Source organism: Miscanthus floridulus, chromosome 17 (genome assembly GCF_019320115.1).
Source record: "Miscanthus floridulus cultivar M001 chromosome 17, ASM1932011v1, whole genome shotgun sequence".
NCBI classification, from domain to species: Eukaryota; Viridiplantae; Streptophyta; class Magnoliopsida; order Poales; family Poaceae; genus Miscanthus; species Miscanthus floridulus.
The window spans coordinates 64,620,173-64,629,490 of record NC_089596.1 but is presented as its reverse complement, the minus strand read 5'-3'; the positions used below and the strand labels follow the sequence as shown (position 1 = coordinate 64,629,490).

The 9,318-nt window shown below is 44.0% G+C and overlaps 1 pseudogene; it reads left to right on the top strand.

The window, feature by feature from the left end:
* Positions 1-1,255: 1,255 nt before the first annotated feature.
* Positions 1,256-7,373, top strand: LOC136516706 (RNA polymerase II C-terminal domain phosphatase-like 4; annotated as a pseudogene).
* The last annotated feature ends 1,945 nt before the right edge of the window (positions 7,374-9,318 follow it).

Genomic DNA, 9,318 nt, shown 5'->3' with positions numbered 1-9,318 from the left:
ATGTTGGGCTTTCCCGCTACCCTTTCTCCTCCTCCTCTGCACTTGCACTGGCCTGCCCGTGCATTGCGCACTCAGCCTCGCCGTCGCGGCCACGCTTCACCTCCACTCGTCGTCGCTCCAAGTTCATCACCATCGCATCCAAGCTCCACCTCCACCTCGCCCAAGCTCCTCCTCGTCGTTGCGCATCTGCAAGGCCTTATCCACCAACGTCGGGGCAAAAGGGCTCGGGCCCATGTGATGTCAGACGGAGTAGGGTGAAGCTGCCTATTTCAGCTTTGCCTTGCGCCGGTCGCATCTCTCGGCGTGTTTTTGGGAGCTCCATGCGAGGAGCCCATCCTTTTTGAACCATTTGACGAAGGAAGCAAACAACTCCGAGAACTGCCCAACAACCTATACCAAAGACATTGCCTCCTGCACAGAGACAGAGGCGTCTCGTCTTTTTTGGGTAGAGTTTGTCTACCGAGTGCTCGAATGTTGGAGCACTCAATTTTTTCCTTCACTGTTCTTCTTCCTCCTCCTGACGTGCCGTCGCCCACCGCCCCGCCACGGCGCGGTAGGGTCTTGCCGGAGCTCCACAGTCCACGCTCGTGGTAGCCTCCTCCTTCCCCTCCCCTCTCCCGCCGCTGCCATGGTCATGGGCGCTCTTGCCCTGACTTGGCCCGACCGCCTCCGCCATTGCCGTCGTCGGAACCCTAACGCTGTCCTCCCGCCATCCCCATCGTTTGGCCGACCTGCCTCCTCCAAGCCTCTTCTAAGCATGTCGAGTCTATCTACTGCACAACCGTGTGTTTTATACAATTTCAACACATGATTTTTTTGCACCATAAGATTAAGATCCAACAACCTCTATCATTCTTCTACCTCTAGACAATCACACGATCACAGATCCACAGATCATAAATTACATATCACATAAAACAATTTTTTTTCTATGGAAGAACAAAATTACAGATGGGTTGATTCCATTGCCTGCCCGTTCGTCATGGTCGTCAGATTCGCGTTCGCGTCGCGTCGGAAAACAGCAGGCTGCGTGCGCCAGCGATCTGACGGATCTGACGAACAACAGGCTGCTTTCGCGTCGGACAAATTTCAGTTTTGGCGTAGCAGATCTGACGGATGTAGATACAATGAGGCAACAATCCGGTGATCTAAAGTCCATGTATTTTTAGTGCTAAAACACACGTGTGTTGTAAGCAACTAATTTACCCAGCACTCTGTGCAAGAAAAGCCCACCAGCTCGATTCTGATACAGAATGTGTTACTTCCCATTTTTGGTTCCCTCCCTTCGCCCAGGCGCTCTTCAGCCCCACCCACCCCCTTCTGCGGTTCTGCCCTCGGCGCCGCGCCCATGAGCCTCGCCGAGTCGCCGTCGCCGTCTCCGTCGTCGTCGAGCGGGAGCGACGACTTCGCGGCCCTCCTCGCCTCCGAGCTCGAGCTCGCCTCCGGTGCTGACTCCGCCTTCCCTAGCGATCCCTCCTCCGCTTTCCCCGCCACCGACGACGAGGGCGAGGACGAGGATGAGGATGAGGATTCGGAGGAGCTAGAGGTTGAAGCCATAGAACAAAACGGGTACGCGCCGCCTTCCTGCTCCTCCCTCTTAATTCACCGCTAGATAGACGACTCCATGGGTTTGGCGGCTTCGGCCGCGCGATTATAACCTTGAATTCCACGCGCATTTAGAGGCGCGTTTAGAGTTGGATGATCGGCCTTGCTGTTGGATTAGGGATAAGCAGATTTGCCCTGATTCGAGCTTATTAGGGTTTCGTGCTTCATCATCGGGTAAAACATATGCTTCAGGGTTTTTGCTTGCTTTTTACATGCCTCGTGGTTTATTGGACAATGTGGATCCTCACTGCAGCAGTTGTGATTCAAGGATTTTAACCCCCCTCTCCCCTCCTAGAATTTACTGAAGTTCCTACTGCTCCTGTACTGAGCACACTTGATCATATTGACTAGTGAATCGATTGTTCTGTTATGTGAAATGCCAAATCTGAAATTCGTAGAACCAATGGATTTGATAGCACTTCTCTAATCTTCAATCCCCATTTATAGAGTACCGTGAAGGCATCCATTCTCTTGTGTTATGCAAGTTTGATGTCTATCATGTTTTCATCTCCATCTTATGGACACAGGCTGAAATTAGGACAAGACATGCGAGCATGTGCTGTAGATCCTCTCTGTTGTGGTAAATGAATAAATGATAGAATTCTTGCACTCATGTCTGTCATGTTTTCATATTCAGCTTATGGATACAGGCTGAAATTAGGACAAGACATGCGAGCATGTGCCGTAGCTTATCCTCTCTGTTGTGGTAAATGATAAAATTCTTGCACTCTGTTGCTGCAAGGCCTATTTAACCTTCTATTTCAGATGAAAAGAAAAGGAAAATGACAATCCTAGTGAGAAATGTGAATCCTAGTCAATTAGAATCCAAAAGCAAACAAACTTTCCAGTGTTCCTAGCTACGTCTGTTCTTTTGATTCTTTTCCTTTAAGAAGTATGTACCCTGCTTGATTTATTTATTTGGCCTATGTAAATTTGTGTTCCCTCATAGACCCCTTCCCTTGCCTTTGATTTTTGGGCCTAGTAGTTGTAAATTTGGCTTGTACTAGGGTAGTAAGGCACCTGCTATGGATTGAGGTTTGTTCAATATAATTGAAATCCTAGTCCATCCCTTCTAATCCAGGGAGGGAGGGAGAGTCATTGCATCCTAGTCAGTTTTCTAAAAGTTAGGTGGATTACTGGTGTTGCCTAGTGACTATGCAGGCTCGGTGTCTGCCCCTGTTTTGTGCTTGATTTTCTGGTGTTCAATATCTTTCCAAAAAGTTGTTAGATCATTGATTCACATGAAATGAAATTCAAATTTCTGATTCTAAAATCAAATGCAATATCAATAGAATTGCAAGTCAGCAATTATGATATCATGGAGGTATTGATAGTATCAAAAAGCGCACATCTGTAAAAATGCTGCATCAGATGTTATATCAAGTGTGTTGTCTTTCCATGCTGGGTAGTAAGAGTTTTCAATTATCATTGAGGATAATGATGTGGAGAGCACTCTAGTTTTCGGAGAAAACGAAGGGACAAAGTTCATTGGATGAAGTTGTGTTAAGAAAGAACTAATCATTACTTGTTTTGTAGATTTTGTACTATGAATCTGACTGCTGTCGACTGCATGCAAAATGCAGTACCAAAAGGCGTAGAGTGGAGGAACAACGCCAAGATCAAGGAACATCAGTTAGGCCTGACAAAATTCCCACTGGTGTGCTTCTTAGTTGCACTTTGCAAATCTGTTAGTGACATTTTGCAACCTAAGGGGACATGATGATGCATTTACTTTAAAATTCAAATGTGGTGTTCTAAACTATATTTTTCTGCATTGTGTTGCATGGTTGACTCTCTATCTTTGCTCATAGGATGCACTAATTGTAAAAATGGTTGCCCTTTCACATTTTTGTTCAGAGTTGTAGAATATAAACCACTTTTTTTTTTGCGAATTACACCAGTACAGACGCAGACGCTCAACACGCGCGCACACTCACCCCTATGAACACACGCACGCAAACCCTACCCCTATGAGCACCAACGAAAGACTGTGCCGGCACATCTCGAGATTGACGAAGTCACCACAGGCACCTTGCTGTCGACGGGAATGTCGCCTACCACTGAAAGCACAACGCCGTTAAATCCTGGAATAAATCTAGGAAAATACGAATACCCATGCCAAGTCGAGGACTTAACCCGGGTGGGTAGGTTCCACCACAAGGAACCTAACCAACTGAGCTTGGCTCAGTTCGCAGAATATAAACCACTTTCTGTCATTTATATTTCTGAATTTGATCACAACAAATTATCCAGCTGTTGGTGGCTATTATATATATTTTAGAATATCCCTAAAATTTTGTGTAACTTTGTTTCTTTCTTCTGTGGCAATTGGCTTGGGCTTAGTTCATCATATATTGAGCATTGAGTGTCCAATTGTCCATCTGTGACAGACGACATGTTAAATTATTGAGAATACATTTTTTCAGGTGCATCTAAAAATGTTCAGGTTGGGTCATGTCCACATCTTGGATATATAAATGGACTTTGCTATACATGTGGCAATCCACAAGACGAGGAAGATGTTTCAGGAGTTGCTTTAGATTACATCCACAAGGTACTCTCAAACCAAATAAAACAAATAATTTTAGGATTATTTAACATAGATGTGGTGTTCCCCTATGGCACATCGCTCATATAACACACATAACTGCAAATTTGTGGGCGCTGTATTGTCATTTAATTTTTCATTTCCAGTTGCACTTGCACATTGCCTTGTCTCTAAGCAGTTTTACAAATTTAGGAGGGTTATTAAAATGCAGGGCTTGAGGCTAGGTACCTCAGAAATTGACAGACTTCGTTGTGCTGATTTGAAGAATCTGTTGCGTGAAAGAAAATTAGTACTCATTTTGGACTTGGATCACACACTGATCAACTCAACCAAACTCCAAAATATTTCTTCTGCTGAAAAAGATTTGGGTATTCAGACTGCTGCTTCAAAAGGTAATATTATATAATTGTATTTTAAGTTTTGAGAACTTGTAGTCATCTTTTGTTGAAGTTATATTTTGCCACCATGAGCATAAGGTACCACCTCTGATTGCAACTCTATAGATGCTATTATGTTGTCGTGATATATTTTGTCAACTTTCGATTTTTTCACGATTTTATTTGAAAGTATTAGAGGTCCCAGGAAAATGACATGACTAACATTTTCTCTTCTAAGTCTACTACATCATAAAATTTCTATTTGTTTACAGAATTATGTTTGAAAATAGAGTACTGGGTACTGGCCAATGTTGCCTCTTTTGCTAGACAATGGAAATAAAAAGATGGCATGTATGTTTGAATGTGGACTGGAATGCATACAGTTTACTGAGCGAAGAGCAGAGCCAATATGTTTGTATAAGCAGCTAGCATTTCACGATAGAAAATAGAAGTTGAATGCCACTGCTCATGGCATGTTTATATGCTTTAGTCTCTTCCTGCATAATGTGGTTTTAGTTACAGATTGAAATTATTAAGAACTTTTGGACCCTCTACTCCCTCTATCATTCGTTCTCAGACAAAACATTTTTATGGCTCAGTGCAGTTAGCATCAGTTGGTATTACCCATAAGTGAACTTTATAAGTCTTTTCTAACTTTTATCCTATTATGCAGAGTAATTTTTTTAGGGTTATTAAGCAGAGTAATAATGATTAACAACTTTTATATAATTACAACTGATTATTTCCTTGCAGTTGTCTATATTTCATGTCCTTTGACCATTGCTGAAACTGTTGTTGCTTATCCACGAATGTATATAACATAGCAAGTGAACCCCTCATTTTCTAAATGCAGATGATCCAAACGGAAGCATCTTTGCACTAGAATCAATGCAGTTGCTCACAAAGTTGAGACCATTTGTCCGAGAATTTCTGAAAGAAGCAAGCAATATGTTTGAGATGTATATATACACCATATGGGTGACAAAGCTTATGCCATTGAAATTGCTAAGCTTCTTGACCCTAGTAACATCTATTTTCCTTTAAAAGTGATTTCAAACTCATATTGCACTCAGCGGCACCAGAAAGGTCTTGATGTGATTGTTGGAGCTGAAAGTGTTGCAGTGATTCTTGATGACACTGAGTTTGTAAGTGTTATTGTTAAATGACTGTTTTCAGAAGTTTGTGCCTTTTCTATCCAATAGGGTAAGCTGATTCAGAACAATTTTATTTTATGCAACCAAAAGTCACATTATTTGACATGAATTCATTGACCAAGCTAGGTCTTAATGTCTCATTATAGAATACTCTGGTTACTTGTGATGTAAGTGTTCCTGGTCAGTAACTGCTCTTTGTCTCCGGTTTGCTTCCAACATACAGATTTAAAAATAGAAACATCTATCCTCAATTATCAAAGCATAATGATTATCCTCAATGTGTAGAAGCTGGTAGGACCCTGTTATTTGTGCTTAGAGTGATCAAAATTTTATTTTCTATTGTCATTTGTCATTCATTGGCTGGCCAGCCTGAAAATGGAATTTTGTTTCAGGTATGGAAGAAGCATAAAGAGAACCTGATTCTGATGGAGAGATATCATTTCTTTGCTTCAAGCTGCCGCGAATTTGGTTTTGGTGTTAGGTCTTTGTCAGAATCGATGCAAGATGAAAGGGAGAGTGATGGTGCTTTGGCTACCGTTTTAGATGTCATGAAGCGCATACACGCGATTTTCTTTGACATGGTTGGTTTCTTCAGTTCAAAGTTTTATCACATTTTATCACTCTGTTTCTTTCTACCGTCTATTCCTCAGTGGATCGGAATCTTGTAAGAACAAAATTTTTTCATTTCTAACCATTTGTCCTTGTACCTCTCTTATGTAGGCTGTTGAAACTGATCTTTCTTCACGGGATGTAAGACAGGTAGGCTTTGCATATACCCTTCATGCTGCCTTTTATGCTTTAAGAATTATTTATGTTTTTCTGAAGAGTAGATGAGTTGTGTTTATCAATTTTAATATAACTGAACTATAGCTTGCTTAATACATCTTCTACGTGGCGCGGCTTATAGATTTCATTTGTAATTATCTGTTTCTTGTGTTTGTATGCCCACTATACAGGTGATCAAGGCGGTACGAAAGGAAATACTGCAAGGTTGCAAAATAGTCTTCAGTCGGGTGTTCCCAAACAATACACGCCCACAGGAGCAGATGATCTGGAAGATGGCCGAGTATCTGGGTGCCGTTTGCTCTACAGATGTGGATTCCAGTGTCACCCATGTTGCAACTGTGGATCTAGGAACAGAGAAGGCCCGCTGGGGTGTTGACAACAAGAAGTTCTTGTCCACCCACGCTGGATTGAAGCAGCAAATTTCCGGTGGCATAGGCAACCGGAGGAAGATTTTCCTGTCACTCCCCAGAAGGAAAAGAGCAGAGAGAAAGATAATGCTGTGGCTGGCAAGAAGGAAACGAGCAAGGATAAGGAGAATGCTGCAGCTGGCCACAGCGGCGGATCCAGGAAATATTTTAGGGGGACTGAACAACACTGCTGCTCCTTAAGTCTCAGCCCCCCTATACTATAGAACTTTACCTAAAAATTCATAGGGGCTCTACAGTAATTTGCACTGATTCAGTTTGAGTAGGGGGGCTTGAGCCCCCCCCCCCCCCGCCTCACCGCTAGATCCGCCCCTGGCTGGCCAGAAGGAAACGAGGAAGGACAAAGAAGAAATTGCTGTGGCTAGCCAGAAGGAAACGGGGAACGATGAAGGAAATGTAGCCGGTCAGGAGAAAGATGATGCCAAAGAAAACGTTGTGGCCACATCTACAACAGGCCCTGCTGACTCGTAATCTAAAGGTATCTGACACAGTGTGTAGGCGTGCAGCTTTTGCTATCCGTTCGTGCAGGCTCAGGACGTTAGATCTGGTCCATTGCAAATTTTGGTGCTGACCTGAAGCTGATTGGGCCTCCGGCCATATAACTTACGCTACGTTGAAACTATAGGAGTTTAAGCAAATTGATGTGGTAATTCTAGGTGACTCTACGCGACTGTGTGCGCAGATGGACTTTTAGCTTGTATACCTGCTTCTGTAGCTACTGCCCCCTGATTGAACTACAGTGAACATTAGTGGTCGCTAGTGGAGCTACGGATTCTTTAATTCAGCTGAAAATGGTCCACGTGAATTAATTCTTGTGCACTCGAAAAGGTACAAAGTTGTTCTCGCTTTTCAAGAAGTTGTTTTTTTTTAAATTTTGATCAATTATATATAAAAGAATATTAATATTTATAATACATAATTAGTATTATTAGATAGATCGTTGAATATATTATCATAATAAATTTATTTAGAGATATAAATGTTAAACGTATTTTCTACAAATCTAATTAAAGTTTAGAAAAATTTGACCTGCATACATCTCATAGCGTCATCTATTCTGGCACGGAGTGAGTAGGTGTAGGCCGCTATGATGTTGCCATACATTGAGTAGGACGTGATACGTTATCCGATGGAGTCGTAGGTCTTTTCGTTACAGTGATGATGATGATGAATTGATGATGACAAGAATAAATTCCGGCATTTCGTTTGTCGTCAAAGGAGCATGAAAGAATCTCTTCTGCTTTTCCCGTGATTTTCGTGTGATTGTGACGTCAAACCTGCATTATCCGGAACTCTTTTCGTGACCTGGTGTCCCATAATTGAAGCCTACACCCTAGTTGAAGGGCCTAGATAATATTGCTTCCATGAGAGAGCAGTGCCAATTTTTTTTTTTTGGAAATTTCATACAAAATTGACCAACTATGCAGGGATCAGAAGAGTTTGAGCACTTGAATGGGCAGCTGCAGATAAAACTGAGGGCTTATAAACGATAGCAGTAACACGATATTGGTTCAGTGGTTCCATTTTCTACCTATAGACACCCGGTCTGAACTGTAATCACCCACACCACAGCAAACGGTGACACAACTCTGGTCCCTGATTGTTCGACGGCAGATTGTTTTCTGGCTGTTCCGTGCAGGAAAACAAAGCGGTAAAAAATAACAGGAGCCACATGCACAACGGCAGTCCAACAAATCCGAGTCGTCGTCCTCCGCAATGGTCTTTCTTGGACAGGAAACGGTCAAAATGATTGCACATGGGCGATGATGGGTTTGGATCTCCAGTCCAGTCTTGGTGCGTGCCGGTGCTAGTGCCATCCATCTGGCTCCGGCAGCTGCCGCGTCTCGTCGGGCCGACCGACGGACCCCAGCCCTGCCTGCCCTTGCCTTGCGGTTGCCTCCGAGTTCCGCCGGACGCCCCTCCCGCCGCGTGCGCGCCGCACACATGCATGCATATGTCATGTGCCCGCCCGGGCCGGCCGGCACATGCGGCTGCCTGCGGAGCATCTTGGTTCTTGGTACCCGGGTTCGTCCCTGGGGGTTCAGAAGCTCTCGCCTTGCGGACCGTTCGGAGCGACCAAGCGGCCGGGCGGCGAACCTAGTCGGATCGGCTTGTGCAGGGGATCCTAGGCGGATTTTAGCTGATGTCTACACGTCACCCGGCTCTCCTTTTTATTCTCTTCCGAGCTTGCCGGGCTGGGCATATATGACCATCACCATGACCGGGAAGTTGGGGAGTTAATGATGAGGGATCTAGGAGGGGAATGCCGCGCCAGGATCATAAGCAAGCAAACGATGGGTGGTGGTCGGCGTTGCCTTGGATCCTTCGACGACCATGCATGCACTCTGCACGGTGACACATGGAGGCGGGAGATCAAAAGCATCACATTGCGGACCGGTCGCGTACTCGCGTATGTATGGGTA